The following is a 25,541-nucleotide window of genomic DNA, read 5'->3' on the forward strand; positions in this document are numbered from 1 at the left end:
TAAAGGTATCAGCTGGCCTGTGTATACTAGCAGCCTTCCAGGGAGGGGCTGGGGAAAGGTCTGAGCTGGCAGCAGGAGGATTCTTTATCTGAGTGAGTAGGCTATGTACGTATTCTGAGTACAAAAGCAGTTTCCTTCTTCACAAACACCTTAAATGAGTTTATTGCTCTGTCTCAAGTACTAGATGTGCTTTTGCACAGTGTGTTGAACACGTTTGACTCCTCTTAGTGGTTATTATTTGATTTCTTCCCACATGTATGCTTGAAGATCACTGCTGTACTTTCAGGCTTTTTATATACTTCAGGGAAGCAATTATTTTCTTGTGATGCTAGAGAGAGGAAGACAGAGGAAAAAGTGAGTGTTGCTGGTTATTTCCCCCTGTTTGATGTTTTTTCTTTTTTTCTTTGGTATTGTTGTTTTGTTTGGGTGGTTTTTAGTGTCTTTTTTGTTTAAAGCTTTAGTTTAATGATAAATAGGTTTTGGCCTGGATGTGGACTTTCCAAATTTTGACAGCACTGGGTACACAAGTGTGTGTGTAAGAGAAGGAGAAAGGGAAAAGAGAAGCAAACAGGAGGTGGCTGGAAAGATACTCTGCATCTGAGAGACATTAGTACAACTGAATAAGCACTAAAGATGTCACCACTTCCAATGCTGTCTTGTCTGAGTGCTTGCTCTCTCAGAAGTACAGCAAAACATGGGAATTACAAGATGCAATGGATTCTATTCTGATATAAATTCCACATATAAAATCTACCATACTTCAAATGTATGGTCTAGCCATTTCAGTATTACTTTTTTCGCTTTATATATGCACTTTAAATGCAGAGTAGTTCACCTTCTCAAAGCTGTAGTTTCTCAGATTTGCTGTCTCTTAGAAGAATGGGGACAAAATTTACATTTAGTTTTGCCTGGTAAATTCAATGAGTTCTGTGAAGTATAATAAACCCACATAGTAGATATTATCAGTGATTTCTGTGTGCTATTGGCATTTTTTACAGTAAGATTTTGCACATTGTGAGCTGTTATTATCTTAAATGCATTTGTAGCAGTCATTTAGGATATTACAGGTTTTAACACTTCAGCATCACAGAGGAATTGATAATAACTAAGATTAATAGTTGTTAGCTAGGACAGAGCATGACTGACAGCAGCATGATATTGAGTATCTGAACACAGTAAACAAAATCTAGGTTGTTTTTTTTTAAATTAATTTTTCTAGCTCTTAAATAAGTTACCTCCCCCCTTGTTACGTGCTTCAGACAAGTTATGACAAGGTAGAATTTTAAATACCACGGAGCTTGCTAATACCTTTTACACCTTAGTTTGAGTTTTCAAAATTTTTTTTGGGGGGGCTCATTGGATATTCTAAAATGAAAATGTTTTGATTTCTGCTGAAGTTAACACATTTCATTAACTCTCTTTTTAAACCCACTTCCATGCATGAAAAATGCAACTCAAACAATAAATTTATTTTCTAAATTTCTCTCACTTTTTTTTTTTTTTCCCTAAAACCAGAATTCCACATTTGACAACTGAATTTGAAAGAGCGGGAACTTATCTATTAGATACAGATTTTCTTCACTTTTTTTGGGTGATGTGTGTAGCAAGGTCAGTAGAAATTAGTAACAAGGAGTTGAATTAGACTGGAACAGTCTTCTTTCAGGCATAACATGCACTTAGAAATTATGAAAAATTGCGGGATTCTAACTCTGTGACAGTAAAACTCTGGATGCAGAGATTAAAGCATTCAGTCTTTTTTGTTTTCCTTCTGATGGAAATCTAATCCTGAATTATTTACAATGACTACATTATTTTTCTCAGTATTACATACTCTTTAAAACACTCATGGACAGCGGAGGCCTTGGGACATCTGACTTATGCTTAGCCTTTTGCAAAGCATAAAAAATGGCCAGGTGACCCAATTGAAATAAAAGAATGAACAGAAGATATGGCCAGTTAAGCAAGTGGACAATGTGAGTGTTGCCAACACATCTGAGGAGTGTACCCATCTGGCTGAGTGGTCTTGCTCACGTTCACTGAATGAACAAAGGTGCAGATGCATCTAGTTTGTCATCCCCAAAATTACTGCCCCTTTGCAGATTTGGTAAAATCTGTGTGCACAGCATCAATAGGTTCACTTTATGACCTGATGTCTTCACACAAACCAGACCTTCATCAGTGGTTTAAGTTAATATGCTGTGCTGCTGAGCCAGATCAACCAAGTCATGCATTTCTCTCTGTTGTTGTGCGATAACCTCCATAAAGGGATGATGTGGAGAGTTAGGGGTGGTGATAGGTTAAACCATTCCTGCTATATCTGCAAAGTTCATCTCTTAGAACTCCAATTCATGTGTCTAAAAGACTGTTCTTTAAAACTAAAAAGAAAAAAGCATGCATCTGTTCAAACCTTGCTGCACATTTCTAAGCACTCTTGTCCATTCATGCACATAACACTGGATGCATTTGAATCATAATATCATGTTCTCTGATGTACAAGTTGGGCATGAAAATATCCGTTCATACTAATTGAAAAGTGTTCTAAATTGAGCTTAATATTACAAGTAGGATTATATGAGATGGCATCGAGGGGGGGAAAAAAAAAGGAGGACTTAGTGATTTGAAAGCCCTTTTTAGGATGAAGAGTTGATGTCACTAGTATATTCAGTTTTCCTGTCTCATTTATATAGTTATTACTTGCATACATGTTTATCCTTGGGTCATAAGAACTCTTTTTATCCCTTCAACTGTCAGCTTGTTAAGATTTAACACCATACAGAGTTTTCACTTCTGTTTGTTTAAGAAATGTTTTCCAGATGCTCTTTAATACGCTGGAGCCGTTGTTTTTTAATCCACTGCCCTAGGCTTTACCGTTTTCTCAGGTGTAGCCCAGCTTTCCTTTTCACATCTCAAAACTTTTTTCAGCATCTCCTTTTCACTTCTACTGAAAAAAGTAGTCAGAAACATTAGATGGTTCACAGATGGCTAATTTTTTTCCCCCCAAGAGAAATGCATAGTGCATAGCTGCTGTTGCCTGTCACTCTAGAAAGAGTGCATCAACAAACTCTTATTTGTCACACTGCTTCAGAGAGAGATAAATTTGAAGTGTGCTATGTCAGTGGCCAGGGCTTCCTATCTACTTCAGCGTGGATGCAGCTGGATCAGCTACTTGTTTTACATTTCTACAGGAAATAACCCTCCCCAGACTCTTAGCACTAAGCAGCAGCTTGGATCTTTCATGAGAAATGTAAGCCAAATGCTCAGTTGAACTGAAAAATCATCTGGGAACATCTGTGATGAGAGTAGGCACCACCACACACACCCTCCCTACCCTGCCTTTTTCCCTCTGGCCCAGTGGAGCCTGAGTAGCCTCTTGCTTTCATCTTCTGCTGAAGCACACAAGACAGAGCTGCTGAATGCTACCAGGGATCTCTTCCATGGGAAATAGGGTGATCAGCTAAGTGGGAATCTATGCAACAGGCAGTGAGTGTGAAGCAAAGACAAGAGGGAGGCAGGAGAAACTAAACCAAAGTCATGTTTCAAATAGTTCTTTTGGGAAGGTAGTGATTTCAATAATTTGTTTGCTCTGAAAGTATTTACAGCAGCAAAGTGCTTTGTAGTTTATTTCAAGGTAGGAACTGAACTAAATGACCAGCTTATACGCTGTGACTAACTTTAACGACGTCTAGCCAAGATTTTCCAGAGCTTGTTTTGTATTCTGTCTGCAGTAAGATTTTACATTGACTTGCGCATTTTCAACAGCGCTCTTTTGTAATGATAAAGATGTCTGCTCCCCTGTTTCCTAAACTAAATGCCATTATTTCTCTTCTCATGTGTGCCTATGAGTTTAATATTTAAACTAGTCTAATCCTTCTCACAGTGAAACAAATAGCCTTCAAGAAACGGATAAAAATGACTCTAAATATCATATTCTTACTAAGTTGTTCTATTTTTCTTCAGGAACTTCTGCCAACAAAAGCTAAATCCCAACATCTACACCGACTTTCCCATTTCTTAAAGGCAGGGACCATAACTGGCACTTTCCATAAATAGTGATTAACTCATAAGAGCGGATGGTTTGTAGCACAGGTGTCATGGGCTAAAAAGACTGAAAACCATTCTTTATTGTATGACACTCCAAGAGGGTCTGCATAAATTTAATTCATTGTAGGTATCAAAGTGCCTTGGCTGAAAAAATTCTTTACAGCTGTGTTTAGATAGAGCTGAAATAATACTGTCCATCTGTGTTGTACTTCAATGTAATTTGAACAGCTAGAAATACTGGAGTTACATTATGACAAACATATCAGTTCTACTTATGCAGAAATACCCAGGCAGATTTTTGTTTGATAAGGTACTATATTAACTTTTTTCATAAACTAAACAATCCCCTTCATTCTCTCAGTCTCCTTTTTAGACAAAGGTATGTCTTTATGTTTTGGTTGGATGTGGATACCTCTTTCCTCTGTTTTTTGTTTTCCTTCTACTTAGTAAACTGGGATACATAGAATCACAGAATAGTTAGGGTTGGAAATGACCTCAAGATCATCTAGTTCCAACTCCCCTGCCTTGGGCAGGGACAGCTCTTACTAGACCATGTCACCCCATGGTTCCGTCTAACCTGGCCTTAAACACTGCCAGGCATGAAGCATTTACCAGTTCTTTGGCCAACCCATCCCAGTGCCTCACAGTAAAGAACTCCCTTATATCTAACCTGAATCTCCCCTGTTTAAGTTTCAACCCATTACCCCTTGTCCAATCGTTACACTCCCTAATGAAGATTTCCTCCCCAGCATCTGTAGGCCCCCTTCATACAGTGGAAGGCTGCTACGAAGTACATGTGAAAATGTTTGGCTCAAACGCTTCAAAACCTGCCTGATTTTGAAAAGTGAAGAACTGTTTTTAAACAAGTTCCTTATGTAGCACATCTCCTGCATTTTCCTACTGTAGTGCCATGAGCTGTGCATTAAAATCCAGCAGGCTTTGCAAGCCACTCTGTTATTCTCAGCTGCTCTCCTCTGAGAGAGCAAATCTATTGTGCTCATCACTCTCCATGAAAATGGTTGAATGAGTAGTTGATTATTTCAAGACTTATGAAAGATAAGCTTAAGTCTAAAAAATGTGTGGATAATTATGTATGCATGCAATGTTTATGTGTGATGCTGTTTGTTGTTGTGGGTTGTTTTGTGGGTTGTTGTGGTTTTGTTTTTGTTTTTCCCATTTGTATCTACCACTTTGGCCTTGTGCTTAGTTCATTTATCTGCAGAATTAGAAATCAAGTATTCATATTTTCAGGAAGTGCAGTTTTTATGTCATGGCATGTAAGGTCTAATGAAATTGAAAAATACAAATTAAGGTTCATTAAAGACAGTTTTCTATATTTTCTTTGTGCAGCCTTACAGATTAAGGAGAGCTTGCTGCCTTTTTTTGTTACTGGGATGGAGGAATTCACTAGGCATCTTAGCTGTATGGGTGGCAAAAAAGACAGACTTTGTAAGCTGAAACAAAATACTCCGGTGCAAGAGAAAGGTAGTTTGGAGAAGGTTATTTGTTTCTGAAGGCACTGCAGAAAAGTGCTTATACAAAATGAAAGATCTTGACTGTGCTCCTAATGTGAAGATTTTCCTTGTTGTGTTGCTGTGGCTGTAGCCAATGCACAGCCATAGGTAGATAGGTACGTAGTGAGCATTTTAAAGTTATGGGCTGTTGTATGTATATTCATAACAATGTATATATCTACGGAAGTCAAAGAAAAGACTGCTTCTGACTTTACTGACTAGGGCAGAATAGTAAATTCAACTAGTATTGCAGTGTGTGAGAATATAAAGGGCCAGCATCAATCAGCATTTCTTATTATACAAGATTTTTTTTTTTTTTAAATTCATGACCTTCATTTAAACTAAAAATTGAGAAAGATCCCCATGATTAGTATTATTAAAATTTAAAACCAAGGCTCAAGTCTAAGAACTTGTTACATATTGCTGCATAGGCCATCAGTAGGAGGACGCTGCTCAAGACATACTTGCTGAAAGCCTACAAATTTTTCTTTAAGAATTGCATGGAATTTCACAAAAGCATGTAATGAAATTTAAATGCAGTTCTGTTTACTGTGATCTTAACTTAGATGCGGTTGCAGTTCTTGCAACTGTTGCAATTTGCAGCAATATTTTATGTAACCAGATAGAAAAGTATCACTTTATGGCCTCAAAGGCGTGTCCTGAGCAGGTTGTCCCTTTTGCCTTAGGATTTTTTACCTTCTGCAAAATCTTTTTGCATTTTTTTTTTTTTAATCCCCTTGGTTTGTCACTTTCAGATTAGCTCTTTTCAAAGAATATTCTGTAACAGAACAAAGCTCAGTTTTGCTGATTTATTGGGAAATGGCAAGATAAATGTAAATTGAGCTGAAATGCAGTGAGCTTTGAGAAATGATATTGTAAAAATCCAAAACCAACCAAAGTCATAAGCCTCAGAAATGCCATTTTTCCCTTTCCAAATGATAAGAATTCACTTTCTCTCCCCTACAAGAATCTTCTCTATAACTGAATAAGGAAAACGCTAAATTCATACTGCCTTTTTTTAGTTTGTTTTTTTTTTTTTTTCTTCTAAGCTGAAAAGAACTATTCAATTCTCAGCTTGACACTGGAGAGCAAAGATATTGATCTATGTTTAGCTCCATGGTTTGAATTCATGTTAACTTACAAATTTGGTATAGGCTCATAGGGCAGCAAGCACTTGAGTTGAGGTCCAGTTGTGGGATCTTGCAGGTATTGGGACAATGCCGATTATTTTCTGGGCTTCTCAGTTTCTTCTGTTTTGTATTTCAGAATAATTTATGCTCCATTATTCTATCCTGTGTAAGGTTGTAGTAAATGCAGTATGGAGTTAGGTGATTGTGATAACCTATGTTATTGCTTTTGTTTTTCTCACCCTCACGTGTTCCCATAGGAAAATTTAGTTGAATAACTGCAGGGAAAGTTTCTGCAGTACCTGGGTTATTCCCAAGTGTACTCATAGGTTTTTTGTAATCTCTTTATTTTGAAACATAACCTCTGTGTCCCTCAGCTGTTCTTCTGTATTTAGTGGATTCATCCAAGGAACCTGATAAATTTTAATGGGGTTATTGCTTTTAACAAACATCCAGCAGCTTCAGTAAGGATGGCATTTTTAGGACTGTACTGATAGAAACAGCACAAATTTTAAAGGTACACTTTCGTCTGATTCCTCCCAGCGCAGTATTTGTCATTTGAAAAAGCAAATTGTGTACAAATCTGGAGATCATTAGCAGGAAAGATGTCCTGAACCAAACTGAAAAATAAAACCACCACCACCAAACCTCATTTCCACTAGCACTAATTAATAGTAAAATATTGTTGCTGGTAAAGGCTAATTAGAAATTCTGGGTACAGTAGAATTGTCTTGTTGTTTTAGGGAAGAGACAAAGTATGTCTATAAAATTCCACTGCAAATGTTTTCTCGTGCTGCCTCATTGATTCACAATGTCTTGCTGTGTGTCCTTTATGATTAGGGGTTTACGAGCTGTGCAGGTCACAGCATTATTCTCGGCTTCAGTTAATTCCTCTCTGCTGAGGGCCCTGTGTGTGCTGTATAGCAAAATCGTTGAGTTCTTCAACACCAAGAGATTTCTACAGCAGCTTTGTGTGTTTGCGCTATAATCTTAAGCAGAAACAAAATCAGTATATCTGCTGGGAAACTCAGTTTTACTTTTCAGTGTACTTCCACCCTGTCTTGAAACTGCACCATAAAAAATGCTAGGGGAGGAGATCTGAAGACATTGGCAGCTGTTTACATTTCTGTCAGCTCTTCCACCCAGAAAGGTGCTAGAGGGAGTTAACTTTGGACCATGCTGTGAACTCACTGCTGTTAAAATCATCAGCAATAAAGAGGCCCAAATCACAAAAACTATCATTAACAGGCCATTAAACTTGACAAGAGCCATATTTATTTCTCTTGGCTCTTCTGTTTCAGGCTGTCTGCAAAATTCAAGTGAATGACACCCTGAGATGATTTAGAACAAAGCTAATTTAATCTTTAGCCTTTTCCTTTCCAGGTCTTTTTCTTAACCCACCCCTGTTGCCCCAGCACAGAGACCATTGCTATCACCACTGGATGCTGTTGCCTTGTTCTGCTGCTTCTTTATTTTTTAATAATTTTTTTTTGGTGACTTCTCTCTGAATTGTTTTATGGAATTAGATTATTTTAAAAATGACAAAGCAAGCAGCCAATGTTCACTCTCCCTATTTCTGGGGACAGATTGTGCATTCTGCAATGCTTATTACTGAAGCCATAATAACCACTTTTTCCTGTTCTGTTTTTGAACAGAAGAGATTCCTGCTAAGGACTGATGTTGATCTGGATAATAGCATGCTACCTCTTCTGTTATGTGCAGAAACTCTCGTCACAGGACACACATACACTGAAGATTCATGCTGTTCTCCATCAGTGGTTTATATAACATTGAAAATTATAACTATGGATGCTACAGTATCCTAGCTCCTTTTCCTAAAGGCTGAAGTTAAATATCGGTATATCAATTAGCTTGAAATATCAGATCATGTTGGTGTAGTGTTAGTACAACAGCACCAACACAGATCCTTTCAGTTATCAATTTGCCAAAAAGGACAGCTCTTTTGCTTGATAACTTCTGTTTTCTCACTTGTATTGCATCATCTGGTGTAGGTCAGCTCTCCTCACATGAAGCTGCTGCCTACATACATAAAGCTCTAATAGACTTATTGAAATTATGAAGGGTATACTTTGCATTTGAAAGCCTAAGTGAACTAAATGCTTTGATGATAAGTGTGCAGGAAAATGAGTTCCTTTACTGAGGGGAATATCTGATTTTTGTTGAAAATGTGGAAGATTATAGGAACAGGCTACCCAGGGCAGTGGTGGAATCCCTGTCCCTCAAAGTATTCACTAACTGTGTAGATGAGGCCCTTAGTGATATGGTTTAGTGGTGGTTTCAGCGGTACTGTAGAATGGTTGGACTTGATGATCAAAAATAACTTATCTCATTGGTTTATCACTATTACTTATCACATCAACAGTTATGGTTCACACACTGTTGGTGTCCCCAAGGCCTTGACATGCAATATCTCTGTGGGAAAGTGGCATTTGTCAGGAGCCATGTGAACTAGGCACATCGGGGTATTTTGCTTCCTTCAATAGCAGAACCATTCACCCGCTGTCAAGTCTGGGACAGAGTGGGAAGCGTATGATGCTGCCTCTCCTGGAGGTCCTCAAGCACAGCCAAATCGTTGACCATGGCACACAGCTGCTGCCTCAGCAATCAGCAGGGTTTTGCTGTTACCAGAGCTGAGCTCTGACCTCCTTGCTTTTCACTTGGTGGGAAGCATGGGATGATTCCCTTCTTTCTCCTTGCTCTTAATCCTATCAACCAAAACTGAATGCCAGCCTCTGTTCTGCAAATTGTTGCAATTGTGTTTGACAAGTATGGATTTTGCTGCAGTAAAAATATGTTGTTGTTTTATGCTTTTCTTTGTCTTCTTCTGCTATACTGGTGTATGGGGCACTAGTCAAACTACCAATTGGAGAATTTTATCCAAGCATATCTTCAAGCCAGAACAGAGGGGCTGTTGGTAACTGCAGCTGAGGCTGCATCTGGCCCAGGCTCCTCTCCTGCCATGAAAAAACCTGAGTGGTTTCCTGTGAGTCATTACCCGAGGTGAATCAATATGTACTTCTGCAAGTGTTAGAATAATGAAGATTGGTCTCTGATGGATTTGTACCTCATGATTACATTCTCTGATGTCTACCGAAGTAAAAGCTCCAATTGAAACTTCTTGTGCAATTGAGGACCTGAAAATTGCTTTCTGTGCAGGCTTTCTGCTAAGGATGACTGCATGTTATAGCTTGTCCTTTAGTGGAGGCACTGATCAGGGTCTCCTTTTCCTTCCAATTTCCTGTTTCTGTGAACCTTAAGGATATAATGGCCTTGGAGATTTTTATCCTTCTGTTTAATGTGTTTGAAATTGGCTAGCAGGTTCAAAGATAACTGGGGAGTGGAATGGCAAATTATCACATGCAAACATAGTGTAATTGCATGGGACTTGCTTCTCCAAGAAGCTGGGTTAAAAAGAGGTGGGAGAGGTTTCCTGCAGAAATACTGCCTAGAGTGTGGGGACTAGAGGTCTGGAGAGTAAAGCTGTGATATATTCTGTTTGTAAATAGAAGCTAAGATCAAGTAACCAAATATGCTTTAAGTCTGCATAGCCCAAGGTTTTATTTGCAAAGCAGATTTGGAAAGGCAGGGGCTTATTCCTAAAGCTTCACTGACTAGGTTGAGACACTCTGAACATAATACTTAGTGTAGTCATAACTGGCAGTTGCAACTCGGGAATGAGCTCTTGGACTTGTTATGACTGTCTTGATAGTTCTTTGAAATCTATTAGTTCAGTTTGAAGCAGAAACAAAAAAAAAAGTTTGTGGTGGTTTTTTTTGTTTGTTTGGGATTTTTGTTTGTTTGTTTGGTTTGTTGTTTTTTTTTTTTTTGTAAAGTTGTGGCAATCATCACAAAGGATTTTAAAGACAAAATGCAGTGTGTTATTTTGCTGTTGTCTTCATGCACTTGCATCTCACTTGCCGCTTGCAGTTTTGGCCTCCTGACCTGAAGAAGGATGTAGTACCATTGCAGGAGGCATAAAGGGAAGGGCAACTAAGATTATAAAGTGGAGGAAACAGAGTGAGGAGGGACTTGAAATATCTGGGTTTCTTCAGTCTGGAGAAAAGGCTGAGAGGTGAGCTGACGGAAGGTTGCAAAATCATTAAGGGAACATGTAAGGGTTATTGGAGCTGTAGTTCATCAATTCCAAAATGCAGGAGTTGAGGGTCACTAGATGCAAATGGTAGTAGATAAATTTCAAGCACTCAAAAGTACTTTACACTTCAGGTTGTGAACTTCTGGTGTTTGCCAGTACAGGAAACTGGAGGTGGATAGTACCAGCAGGTTCAAGAGGATTGCATGAATTTATGAAAGACAGCTACATAGATGGATAGTATAAGTGCAGGGGAGTTTTGTCCATCATTCCTAATTCAGGAAGTCTGTATGCTGGAGGAGGGTATAGACTGGAGAAAGTGGACTCATGATATTCCTGAAAAGCATCTCTTACTGCTTTGTTGCAGAGACAGCACTGGGCTCAATGAACCTTTGGCCTGAACTGCTTGGACATTCTGTAAATTCTTGTAGTGTCTTCAAACCAAATGTAAGGCAAAAACTAGCATGTAGATTGTGGTGGTGTATAAAACAACAGTTAAATTCCCTAGTTTCGTCAGGTCTGTGTCAGAGGCAATAATCACTTGCTCCCAAACGTAAGTAATGTATAATTAGCCAAGAGGCAACAGTTGAAACCTTGTTAGGATTATTGCTTGAAGAGTAGATTACAGATTTTTCTCGGCCTGCCTTTGCATGATCTGAGTTGCGTGTTTAACTGCGGCTAATGATGGAACTAAATGCAGACGATACATGTTGGTGACAATTTTCTTTTGGCAACATCAGCACAATACATTTTGTGTGCGGGATTGTAACACCCTAACCTGAAAGCAAAAATGCCTGATAGTCTGAGGATAGTAAGGTATTTCTGAAGCAATTCTTGAATTAGATGGTATTGCAGGAAGTAACAAATTAAGAGTTCATTTCTAAGTGTCTAAAAAAAAAATAATAAAAATCTGTGTTCTAATATGATATTTCTCAAGGCAATGTCATTTTCTCAGTGATAGCAAGAGTAACAGATAAAACCTACTTTGTGAGTGTTACACATGCACAAAGGTTGATTTGACTGTCTTACATCATGCTAATTCAGACCGCATCTGGAATACTGTGTACAGTTCTGGGCCCCTCAGTTCAAGAAGGACAGGGAGCTGCTGGAGAGAGTCCAGCACAGGGCAACAAAGATGATTAAGGGAGTGGAGCATCTCCCTTATGAGGAAAGACTGAGGGAGCTGGGTCTCTATAGTTTAGAGAAGAGGAGACTGAGGGGTGACCTTATAAGTGTCTATAAATATATAAAGGGGGAGTGTCACGAGGATGGAGCCAGGCTCTACTCAGTGGCAAACAATGATAGGACAAGGGGTAATGGGTACAAACTGGAACACAAGAGGTTCCACTTAAACTTGAGAAGAAACTTCTTCTCAGTGAGGGTGACGGAACACTGGAACAGGCTGCCCAGGGAGGTTGTGGAGTCTCCTTCCCTGGAGACATTCAAAACCCGCCTGGACACATTCCTGTGTAACCTTATCTAGGTGTTCCTGCTCCGGCAGGGGGATTGGACTAGATGATCTTTTGAGGTCCCTTCCAATCTCTAGCATACTGTGATACTGTGAAATCTTCTCTTTTTTTATGTATCAAAATGAGTTTTTCATCAGCTTCAATGGCCACAGTGAGCTGCATTTAAAATAAATTGAAAGCCTGAAATACTTTGGAAAGTTCAGTGGGTCTGTAAGTATTTATTGGTTTGTACTTTTAAAATGCTTTTGGCACAAGAAAACCCTTGTCTTTTTCAAGTTATCAGATAACTTACATGTGTGGAGCTTTTATTGTCCTAATCAGTGAAACTTCATGGGGTAAATTAAGTCTTGGAGAAATATGTTCTTTCAAAAACAGCTGTTCTTTTTGCAAATGTTAGTCTTTCAACTGTTCTTTGCTATCAGTCCATTTAAGTGCTAAAGTAAGCTGGCTTTACACTCAATGGATCTTAATTCCATGAATCATTCATCGTAATGGGATGCTACTAATGGAAATAAGGATACAGATCAGAAAAGAAGCATATGGTTGTTGCTCTATTTTCCTTTTTTATGTGTGTCTCCTGGAAGAAGTAAGGTAAAGAATATGAACAGAGTGGGATATAGAAATAATACACAAATCTGTATAAAGGATGCTTAGAAAAAATAATTGGAGAGGATAATGGGGAGAGAAAAAATTGAATTATGAGAAGGGATTTCTTAATATTTCTGCTGAAAGAACCTGCAAATCTAGTGGCATCATGAAAAGTGGTTAATCTTGCCTCTGAGGTAACATAAAACAACATAGGACATAAAGAGATCAGTAATGGGCAGAAGACCAAGAAGATTAAGGACTGGGCTCTGACTAAGAGGACTTCAGCTACAGCAGGGAGAGTGCCAAGCAGTAGTTCCTACTGCTAGCCCAGCCTGAAAGTCTGCAAAAAGCAGATTGCTCCTTAGTTTCCTTGAGATACCAGGGCCACAGATCCTGGCATGTCTGTTAGCTTTTTGATTTCCTTTTGACCCACATGCTTTTCACTGGAAATAGCCCGTAGATCTGGTGCAAAGTGAGCAGGGATGATTTGCATGGCCAGGGGCAGCAGAGCCTGGCCAGCCAGTCTGCTGGGCTAGTAGGCCAGTGGTGATGAGAGGTAGAAGTTGAGGCACCTCTCCAGGGCACAAGTCAGGACAAAAGATTTGGTTAAATACTGCATTATTTCTGCCAAGAGAAACATGTTTATTGTCAAAGCCAAACCTCTTTTGCTCCTGCTGTTTGCATCAGCAGTGGGAATGAATCTCTATTGGGAGTTTTGTGTGAGTAGTGTAAGGGCTGTCCATCTGTCCTGCTGCTGCTGACATAGCAGTGTGGCTGGGCATGTACAGAGGAGGGCTTGAATGATCCGTCTTGAATATGATGTAAAGTTTTGAGAAGTGTGTCCCTGCACTGAGGGGTGGGGGAAGCTGCAGCCAGGCTCAGGGGTGTTGATGGTGCCAGTTTGAAGAAGTGTGAAGTGCTCCAGGTTGGTTTGACATGTCATGTGTCATATGGTTCTTGCACTGCCTCTGAGGGCCCTCCTTTTGATGGGCTACTCTCAAATGTTCTCTGCTTTTGCCATGCTGGGAAGCTGTACTATACAGAGGACAGGGTAGGGCTGGATGAGGAGAGATGGCAGTAGGGAGACAAAATCATGTTCTCTGCCTGCTGCTGATTCTTTCTACAGTTAATGGTCTCACTGAATCTGCTGCTGGCATGCAGCAAGCAGATCTTTAGTTTGAGTCCCCTAGGATGTAAGAAGTAGAGGGGAAAAGCAACCACAGCAACAGTAGGCAGAGAAGTAAATGAAGACCCATACTAGGACATTGTTGTGGCAATTTATGGAGACTAGGAAAATACATGGATTGAGTAGCCACAAAAAGATGTGAAGTAGACAAGGACTGAACAGAGATAAGGAGGCTTAGAAAAACAGAGCAATTTTGCTTGAATGGTGTGACTATATACCAATTTAGACTGCTCAGCTGGTAACTAATAAGCACAGAAACAGATTTTGGAATTCTAAAAGCTCTGTCTAACAGTGAAAAGAAACTGAGACACAGACGGATGGATAGAGGTAGGGTTAATAGGGTCTGGATTAAGAACAGTAAAGCAGGCTTTCAAATTGAGTAAGGAAAAAGAATGGGAAGAAGGTGAGAAATTAACAGTGAGAGTAAGAAGACAAGGATAATAATTCAGTAGCTTGATGGTAAAAACCTACTGGTGATTGAACAGTTGAACTGGATTAGAATTAACAATGTTATAACTGAAGCCTCATGCAATTAACATGAGTTAAAACCTCATAAAATTTCATGAGTTTAACCTGAGTTAAAAACATCAAGTTAACATAAAGTTTCTAATTCAAACTTCTGATAGCTTTAAGATGCTCTTTTCCTATCCCTGATATTTTTTTTAAGTATTTGGTTTGCATTTACTACACTGTGTATGGCAAATAGCAGAAAAAGCAAGACGCTGTCTGTCTGGGAGTTAAAATTCTATTTTAGTGTTTCTCCTTCAATTGTTGTTCATCTTCTCTCTTCAGTCTTAACAGCCTTAAAACAGTAGGACTTCTATTCAGATGTACCTTCATCCTGTGAAGGTCTGCAAGCTGCCATAGGTGTTTCTGTCACAGAGAATACTCTTCTCTTTGATATTCCCATGTTTCTGTTTGAAGGGGAATTTCATACCTGCTTCATTCAGGCTTCATAGTTTCTCATCACAGGGGCATAAAACAATAACAATTGTGACGTTGGGTTAGTTTTACAAGTAATGTAAGCCAGTTTATCTCTTTTGTTTATTTATTTATTTATTTATTTGTACAGATAAAAGGCAAAATTATTTCTTTCCCCACCCATTTTGCAGATAAAAACAATTTCTCCATGAATCAGTGCATCTGGACTGATGCATCTAGAAGAACTAAAGGTCTAATCCAAATTCTGTCTAATCTACAGTCTTCTGAATCCTATTGAATTCAGTTGGCTTTATATCAAAGTGTAAACTGGAGAGAGAAAGTTTTAAAATCACCCTTCTTCATGATTGGTTTTATGCTGAATATGAATCCTAATGTTGTTTTTTTTTTTTCAGACATTGCATTGGTTTTGTACATGCTGTGGGGCAGACATGGAAATTTTTTTCCTTGTTTGTTTAGATTGTTTTTACGGCTACAACCAAAGCTTTTCCAAATTATCCAGATTTTTGGTATCGATTTTTAAGGCTGTGAAGTCAACCTGAGTACTGATGTTTTTGTGTAGTAAGATTCTGCATTATGCAGAAGTCTGGTATGTTTGATATGTATGTATGTGTTCACTTATGCAATTAACTTGGTATAATCATGATATTAAAGTTTAATGTTCATGCAAATGCATACAGAAGATTTTATTGTTCCAACAATCAATGGTGTGTTTTAGGCAGGCAAATGAACCAGAACTATTGCCAGAACATATTCCCTTGTGAGTCTTCAAGCATTCTGGCTCTGACATAGACAATATCTATCATTGTGTCCCACGTAGCATGAACACATTGGCAATATTTATCAAAGATGTACCTGAAACAATCATAATTTCTGCTCCCACTTTTGGTTGAAATCCAAATGCAGAAAGAACATTCAAAATGATGAAATCACAGCTGTTATTTATACTCTAAAAGTCTGAAAAATGTCTAGTTCATTAAAGGGTTGAGATACAGTTTAAGTTATCAGATTTTTTTCTCTTTGCTCGCATAAGCAGGGTCAGAGTAGAGGAGGAGAAACAGAAAAAGGCAGAAAATCTACAAAAGTAAAACGTGATGTATATGTCAGAGTTAATACTGACTGCTGAAATGCTCTTTTGTCATTCTTTTGGGGCTTGAACTTTGAGTTTCAAAGTATAATCAGCATATATTTTAGCCTTAAAATTTGCAGAGAGTACAGGATGTAAAGTACAGGAATAAAACTCTGAGTGGTATGCATTTTTCTGTGGAAGTGAGACCACAAAGGATTAAAACCAGATAAAGAATGCAGAGGGCAGACAAGCAATAACCATAGTCCAGTGCACTGCATGTACCTTCTCAGTTCACCTTACTGTCATGTGATAGGGAAAAGAGAGACTACAAAAATTCTGCTGCCATCACTGTTCAGCTGTAGCCAATGTGGAAAGCGTTAGGAAAGTTTCGGTCCACGTGGCCACATCAGGAACTGCTGTAAATGTTACTGACATCCTCTTTCTCCAGTTTTTGCTCAACCAGAGGGAGAATTTTCAAGTCTCAGCAAATTGAGTGCCCAGCACCAAGCAGGTCACACAGCATATTGCAAAATGGACTTTCAGAAAGGGAAGTGTACTGTTTCTCACAGCTGACAGTAGATGTTATCAAAATGAAAGCAGAGAGAAAAAACAGGAAAGATGACGGTAGCATATTTCTAGGATTACGTATAAAATAGGTAGAACATTTATCTACGAGATGCATTCAATGGATTCTGTTTTAGGGGCTGATTAATGAAGCATGTAAAGCTGTAAGGGGTATTATGGATCTCTTGTCATTGTAGTGTTGTGACGGGTTGTCTTGGCTTCTTGTATGTGGCCATAAAGAATAGGCGAAAATACCCTCTGTAAAGAAAAGAGGTGCTTTGTCCGAATCGCTTTTACTTTTTAAATGGTAGCTGGTAAGCTTGAGATAGCTATCTGTGCAAATGGATTCTGTTAGAAGTATACCTGAGTAAACTCTCAGAAGAACAGAGCTTGTGTGGTTGGATAAAATTTGTCTTCATAAGTTACATAGGAGTTAATTTATATTTCTTTAAGTTGCATTAGTAATGGTATTTTCAGCACTTTTTAGTTTGAAATACAGCAGATAGTATACCTTTAGAAAAATGTTTTTATTAGAATGTCTTTGCTCAGCTGACCTTTAACAAGAAGAAAACAGGCTATAATATAATTTTATTAGTGTTTTAAAAATTCCTCTTGTCTGAATTCTCTAGGCCAGAATCAAGATATTCTACATGGTTCTGGAACAGTACTTTTACCTATTAATAAGTATTTAGTAGAAATACGGCTTTGTTCAACCAAAACTACTTCAAATTCCATCTGAATTAAAAAATAATTTAAGTAGAAACTTCTGGGAGCCTTCCAGATAAAGAAACCTAAAAGGCAAAAGTATTTCTCTATTCTCCTTTTATTTAGTGGTTAGCTCTTTTACTGGGGGTGTGAAAAGGACTGCCTGTGGTGATCCGCACTTATGTTAGAGTGCACCAGTTAGTGATTTCAGTGGTTTATCTTCGTTAAATAAGCTAAAATAGGAGCTTTAAGTGGTTCTGCTGAGGAAGTAAGAGTAGGTTTTTGGCGTTCAACAGAACTATGGACCTCAAGGTACAGGTTATAAGGTATATCAAGACACTCTGAAGTTCATGTCTAGTGGAGACTAGGAGCCAGCAGTCCCATACTTCAGTGGGAGTCTTCTGGTCAGAGGCACAGGCACCAACCTGGTGGCTCCAGTGACCTTAGGGCTGAGAAGGATTTTATTCACAGACTGTGGAGTTAAGACAGTTTTGACAAGGCTGAGTGTGGGTGAAATGAAATAGTTCTTTGTTATTGCTGTCAGGATTTGTCGAGGAAATCGTCTAGATTTTCAGTTTGAATCTATATGAAGTGAGGTTTGTAAAACTTCTTTGCAGGCTGGTACTTGTTGATGCACATGTTGCATCGATTTAATCAGATCAACTTCAGCCTCTTGCCTAATCTCACAGATGAGTATGTGCCAGTCTCCAAGCTGGTACTTGATGTTTTCTAGTGAGTCACCAATTGCAGCCCTGTACTGGCAGCTGTCTGTCCTTGACTTTGTGGTTCAATTTCCCATATTTTCTGGAACTGAGCTGGCTAATGCAGGGCGGATTTGAATATGACCATACTCATTATTGAGGTGATTTCTTGTAAGGCAGAAGTTTCTTTAAAGTTTTGTTTTCCAGTAAAAAAAGTTTTGCATTCTTTTGTAGGGCTGGGTCCTAAGCTAGGTACTGTTTAAAACAATTTATTAACAAAAAACATTTTGGTCTTGGTCACTTATTTTGGTAATGCTTTACAATCTCTTTTATCAGTACACTTATCCCCGGTCAATATTTAGAATAATAAAGTAGTATTTTAATTGCTTCATGGTTTTATTGCCAGGTTCATGTCCTTTTACTACGTTACAGAAAGAATGAAAACAAAGCCCTACCTTACACTTGTAACTCTTTTGTTTAAGTGTTAGTGAGAGAGATCCTGGGAAAATTGTTAATGTCATAAATATCTTAATTTAGAGGTATAAAGCCTGCAAGATGTGAACATACATTTTTGTTCTGTGATGAATTTTGGGCCCAAATCTGTGAATTTTCCCATTAAAATTCCATAAATAACTAACCAAAGTTATAAATAATAAAATCAATGAAGTACATTTCTGTATGATGACATTGATTTTAATGGCTTTTTGACACTAAGCAGCTGTGTGAATTAAAAACGAAATGATGGAACTCCAGTTTTCTCCACTTCCTTGCCAAATTTTTACGTGCTTTTAAAGTGAAACCAACAAAGTAGTAATTTGCTTGTGAAATGGACAATAAGCATAGATGTTTTGAGAAGGGATTTAGAAAAGCTCACAGAATGTCTCTGCTTTGATGTAATAGTACATAACATGATTAAAAACCCATGTAAGTTAAAGGAAATACTTTCACAGGGTTCCACAGGCTTTTGGTGGGACCCTTGTGTTGGTGGTTCATCTGTGCAGGAATCTGTAAAAGGATTCTTTCCTCAATATGTATAAAATTAGGACTGAATGTTAAAATGAATGGTGTTACCTCAGTAACTCTGTGCTTAGGTGTCACATCGGCTTCCTTGTCAACAAGCTTATGTGACACATGATGCAGTGTTTAAATGGTGCCACAGAACCTTAAACAGTACACAGAACTGCATTTCCTGTTCCTCATTATATTTTAATTAAATATTGATGGACAGTTTGTTTACACCAGGCTTTTATTCTGTTAAAAAGCAATGCTATATTATGACTGGCCTTAGTGAAATAACTGGAGTAGCAAGTTGGTGATTAGCGTTGATTTCTCTTGTGACCCAAGGAACTTGATATAAAAAAAATTAATTTGTAATTGTCGATTGAGCTGTTTTCCTGGGCTGGAATAGACTTCATTTGCTTTATATAAAACTAGATTAATAACCCCAAAACACTTTACAGTATTTTATATATTTATGAACCTTATGTGTATTGTAATAAGGCGTGTGAACTGTGCTATATAGACAGTGAATAATAAAAATAATCTGCAAGCATTATGCAATTCATGTCTTTAGGTACAAGTCCAGGCCCAGGAACACTGCTTTTGATGATCTCTTAATTGCTCTCCTTTCTCCTGGTTACACTGCATTTTTTTTTTCTTCTCTGACCATCCTAAGGTTAAATTCCTAACTTTTATGAGCTTTGTATCTTAGTTCTTTGCTGAAATAATAGAATAAAAAGAAAAAAAAAAACCCACCTAAAATATGCTACAGAAAAAAAAACCAAAACAACCCAGCTGTTGTACTAGCAATTAGAACTGCCTGTTCTGTATTTTTTTTCTCGTATCTACTATTCATCATAATTTTGCAGGAAATAAATCCTTAAGTGGTAGCATAGAGTAACCTGTAATGCATGGAAAAAAAAGACAAACAAGAAACTGTAGAAACAAAATTATGACAAGGAAAAGAAGCATTTGTACTGGGGAGATGAAAGCAGTGATATAACTGAAAGTAGTTTATAATACAGATAATCTTTCAACTTCCTCTAGTGTGATATCCACAGACGTTGTATGTGGAAGCATATATATTGATCGTGAGCTCGGCTTATTAAACATCTTGTTCCATGTTACAAAATGCGCCGTAAATAATGATGAAAGGAGAATGAATTTTGAAACAGAAGCCCCACTTTGAGCTTTGTTGAAGAATTATATTCTCAGCTAGCAAGGGAAAAAACTGTTCATCAACCATAAATCTTAGTCATCAGTGAAGTCACTTCAGTAAGAAATAGTTGGCTGTCCTCCTTAGAATAGCTTCTAAGATACAGAGGAAGGTATAGAAGAATAGCTTCTAACAAGCAAAGTCACCTTTACAGTTTAGTGTTCTCTCTTAAGTAATGACCCAATTGCTAGGGAGCTGGTTTCCAGGTGCTAACAGATTCCTTAGGTGTCAGAGAGGTGCAGTTAGCTGGCATGCCAGGAAGCTGAACATTTCTAGCCAAGCAGATTGAAACAAATTTTTCTGATATAAGGAGGTGTTTTGAGGCTTCTTATAATAAGGAAAAGAAAAATGAGCATATGGTACAGTTTTAGTATGTTTGTTTGGTGGTGGTGGTGTGGGTTCTTTGTTTTGTTGCAGTTTTTTTTTGTGCTTAAGCAAAGAGAGCAAATGGAAGAGTAAAGCCTTTCTTTGAAAGGAAGGGTGCATTTTGAAGAAATGGAAAGGAAGATATTAAATTGGTATTGTTATGCAGAAATGCATACTGTTGTTGATTGGAAGGCACCTGTGAAAACCACCTGGTCCAACCTCACTCAAAGAAGGGAAAACTAATGTGTGGTTGTTTGCAACAGCCTTGTCTAGTAGACATTTGGATATGTCCAGGGGTGAAGATTCCACAGCCTGTCTGGGCAACTGTGCTGGTGTGTGACTAAACTCATGGTGAGATTTCTTAATACCCAATCAGTTCTCTCAGGCTTTCCTTGCGTGCCATGTGCTCCAGCTTCCCACTCATCTTGGTGATCATCTGTTGGACTTACTTCAGTATTTCAATGTCTGTCTTGCCCTGGAAATGCCAAAACTGGACATTGCGCTCCAGGTGGAATCTCACAGGTGTTAAATACAAGGGAGTAATCTCTTTCCTTGACCTGTCTCCTGCACTGTGGCTAACACAGCCCGGTCCATGCTTGGCTGTCTTCATCACAAGGATAAACTACTAGCTCGCGTTCAACTTGTGAACTTTGCTTTTCTGCAGAGCACGTGTCTAGCCAGTGGATGTCCAGCCTGGGGTTATTCTCTCCTGGCTGTAGGATTTTTGCTTTGCCACTGTTTTACTGCTGCTGAGCTTCTTGAGGCTCCTGTCACACCTTTTCTCCAGCCTGGAGGTCTTCCTAAAGGCCAGCTCTTCCCCCAAAGCTATTGATTAGTCCCCTGAACTTAGTTCATTTGATCCATAAATCTATTCACATGGTTGATGCCTTGTGCTTGACTGATTACTCAGTTACTTTTCCTGGTATAGTCTTAGCCTGAGCTCTGTATATAATTGAAATGTTTCATTTTCTCTGGTTGATTAACTAAAACCCCAAAAAACAGGACCACCACCCCAAGCTCCCACTGCTTTTTTATTAGTGTTCTGTGTTAAGCTTCCTCTGTGAAAACATACTGCGCCTTTCTGTGTGAGTCTCCTTTCCTGTCTGTAGCTTCCCATCAGAGTTGACATGTTAAGCCTAGAAGAAATTATGGTGGTTATTTAGATATCTGGGCTGTTGTTTAGGGGCTTACAAAGGCAAGTATGATAAAGCTGAGCAAGACTTTGAATTAAAACCAGCAAAAAAGTCTTGACAATTTTCACTCTGGTGGCCACTATATCTTTTTCTGTGGCATCTTAGCTCAGGTTTCAGAATGGGAATACAAGCTGGTTGGGTATCCTGAGCCCTCCCTGCAACATGAGCTTTGTGCACATGAACTAGCACTTGCAATAAATTGTGTAAGATAAGTTCAGTCATGGTTTGTTTTAGGGTGGTTTTTTTTTTGTTTGTTTGATTGGTTTCTTTTTGTCAGTGAGTTCTCAATAGATCACAAATATTATGTCCACTGTTTCTAATTGGATTTTTCATCATAAATCATGTTTGGTGGGCTTACGCGGCATGCTGCTATTTGGGGACTGGCACTGGGACTTAATGGCTGTGCTGGCCTCTGACAAGTTCTTTGGTTTGTTTAGGAGAGAAGTAACAGAATCATTTATTTGTAGGAGAATTTGAAGATTTTATTTTCTGCTACTGCTTTTCCTTCCCTGTCATGACAACCATTTGCTTCAAGCAAACTAAACTAGGTTACTTCCCACCTCTTTTTCAAACTGCTCATGCTAATCTGCCTGACTGCCTGAAGCAGTTAGAGGGTGCTCACAGGAACCTCATTGCTGACAGTGGTGTGGCACAGCTGACACAAACCTTAATGTCATTAACAAACAAAATTGGTCCCTGTTATCCGGTCACCTGCAAGTGCTCACTTCTCTTTTAGGTCCATCACTGCAGTGCTGTTGCACTGCTTGCAAGTCAGTAGCTATGCCTCTCTTGCTGAAGCTGTTAGTATATGAGCTAGTGAAATTAAATCTGATGTGGCAGCACAGGTTGCAGTCTCAATTCTTACTGCAGTACAGATGCTTCTTCCAGGTAGAATACAATATCCGCACAGGGAGTTTGTATACAACAGCTGGGGTGTATTATTCATGTCCTAGTTTATTTTCAGCAGCCTTCTAGTTTAGGTAAACCCAAAGATGCTGCAAATGCAGATATAGTTAGTGACATCAGTTGCAAACAGGTTATTCTGAGACTAGCACAGCGATCAAAACAGCACAAGACTTTGGCCTTCTTTGCAAAGGATTAGTGCAAATTGGATGTGTGTGACTTTAGATTAGGTACTTCTGACTAGCTCCTGCTGTTGCATACACCTTTCTCACAGTAAGTGACTTATTTCAAATTAACTGAATACATTTTTGAAGAAAGGTAAGCTGCTTCTGAGAAACCACTCTTAAGCTCCAGTAGGTCTTTCCTACTGGGAATTGGTCTAATACACAGCCATTCCAAAATAAAGCTATGTGGAAAGGATCTTATCTTTAATTCAGACTGTGCATTCAAGAGAAGGGTTGAAGTGTCTCTGTCATGATGCATGCACTTTCTGAATTAAGCCCCAAATAACCTGTTTCGTAAATGTTCATTATCTCCCAGCTTACCAGGAAGAGGTAAAATTTCTACCCACCTTCTTGCTGTGGCCTTTGAACCATACTGTAACCTTCCTCAACAGGGTACTTGGAGAATTGTGTTGCATAGGGTATTTAGGTGGTGCAGTAACTGGCACGTGTGAGGAGGAAGGTATTGCTGAAACACTTGTACTCAAGTAACCCTGCACCGGCAAATCTGATTTATATTAACCTGGATGCCAGTGAGCTTCAGTTAAGGGATTTTTTTCCCAAACCACTGTGCGACGCAGTTAAGAAAGGACTGAACTGTTCTAAAGCACATGAGCTGATGAGGGATGCTGCACAGCCAGCAATGTATCACACTATGTCTTAGCTCTTTTTGCTCAGTTATGCTCCTGTTTGTGTTGTCTTCACTTGCTGTGGAACTAATGATGCTTATATGGTACCATACTGTTTTCTTTGTAAAGGTTATGGTCAGGACTGAAACTATACACATAAAGTATATCTGTTGCATTCCCACCTAGTAAACACAATAATGCCTGAGTCAGAAGGGAGTTGAATAGATGACTGCACCCTGTCCCAGTAAAACAGATGTGATATCAGATAGAAAGTGCAGCTATTCACTGTTATATGTGTCTAAGCACACTCTTCTTGGCAAACTGATTTGATATTGATACCTTGCTCATTTTTTCTTTGTCTTTCTGAGTCCAGAAAGTGAAAGTATAATTTTTCATATTTGAATCTAGCCTTAACTTAAAATATAATCCTCTCTGTTCAGGTGAGTTATGCCTGGGGATTCCTAATGATCACAACAGGCAGAGTCTCTTCAGTAAGTCTCTTTTAAAACTTATGGTCTCAGTCCTGAAGTTTACTTTTGTTGCAGCCAGTGCTGTTTTAATCATCACTAATTCACAAAATGTAATGTTAACTGAAAAAAAGGTACTTTTTCTTCACATAGTTTACACTAAAACAGACCTAGCAACTTTCACCCCTCAAAGAAATACCCCTTTTACAGTCAGTTCTATTTGGTGGTGGTTTATTTGTGCTATAATTTTGCCTGATTTGAGGACTGACTATTTTACTGGACACAGCTTTATAGAGAACTGTGATACTTGTATGAAGCAAATTGGTAAATGTAATAGAATAAATGTGATTTATAAACATTTTAACAGCTAGTTTAAACCAAGCTGTGCTTGATAAGATACTAGAAATTATACAGTATAGATCTTCAGAATCAAAGAATATCCCTGGCCTTTGTAGCTTGCTGGATTTCTATTTTTAGAGAGACTTTAACTCCAGTATAATTACAGTCATACTTCAGAAAACATTATTGTAAGTGCAATGTACCAAGCTGGCCAAGGCTTTGAAGTGTGTCTGCCTAGATGTTCACTCGTTAACGGACTCCCCAGAGACAATGACCAAAATGGCTTTTAAACCCCAAAGGGCCAACTTGTATTAGAATTTTACTTAGGAAGAACTTAGTTTTTATAATGGGGGGGGGGGAGGAGTGAATAGGTAGGACAGGTTAGATAGAAGGAAAATTCATAAATAGTGAATAAATTCATTCATAGTAGTGTCTTGGAGGCTGGACATCACTGACCCTGAATAAAATACACTATATCCTAAAAGGAGACCTACTTCTCCATTCTTCTGCTGGGTTCCCCAAGACCAGTCATTTCTTTTGACATTAATATGTACACAGCCTGAGAGCAAGAAATGAAACGGTGTCCATCATAGTAAAATTATTAGAAGTTGAGATTTCTTCAATAGAGTATGCGGTTGTAAATCCCTTGGTTTCATTCTATTAAAGCTATATATCTAACAGATTAAATCATAGTAGCAGTAGGATGTAAGTTGTTTAATTTTTGACTGGCACACAAATAAATGGCTGTAATATGCCACCTGTGATGAATAATCTGCGCTAGACTTTCAAATCTGAGTATTTCTTTTCTGTCAATTTAAGTGAACTGAGATTTTTTCTTTTATTTCTTTTTAAACATTTGTGTTTCTGTTCCGAGCTGCACTGACAGACCCTAGTAGCCACATTCCTTCTCATACTGATTTCAAAGAAAAAACTACCTGTGTTCACTGTCCAGTTATATTATCCCCAAGCTTCCAGATGGATTTTGTTCCAATAGAAACAAATTCTATTATATTTTCTAGGTGCATGTGATTCCTTATTGCACTGAAATCAGTATGTTTGTTTCTGGATAGTCTTCTTATGGAAGTCTTCTGGATAGTCCTCCCATGCAAGTCTAGCCAAACAAGTGAGACTGGGTTACCTTTGTCATTGAAAAGTCACTTTTTCGTTAAAACTAATGCTCATAATGAAAATTGA

General features: G+C 38.5%; 1 long non-coding RNA gene across 2 annotated transcripts; it reads left to right on the plus strand.

The window, feature by feature from the left end:
• On the plus strand, positions 1 to 25,541 carry LOC134159678 (uncharacterized). 2 transcript variants are annotated; one of them, XR_009963250.1, is made up of 3 exons: positions 1 to 92; positions 23,982 to 24,032; positions 24,775 to 25,541. It is a non-coding gene; the product is annotated as an uncharacterized LOC134159678 (long non-coding RNA). The 2 variants fall into 2 exon arrangements; XR_009963251.1 differs by having other exon boundaries at positions 24,778 to 25,541.

The sequence above is a fragment of the Pezoporus occidentalis genome, unplaced genomic scaffold, assembly GCF_034315485.1.
Source record: "Pezoporus occidentalis ecotype Australia unplaced genomic scaffold, CSIRO_AGI_Poc_V1 ctg15, whole genome shotgun sequence".
In the NCBI taxonomy this organism is placed as follows: Eukaryota; Metazoa; Chordata; class Aves; order Psittaciformes; family Psittacidae; genus Pezoporus; species Pezoporus occidentalis.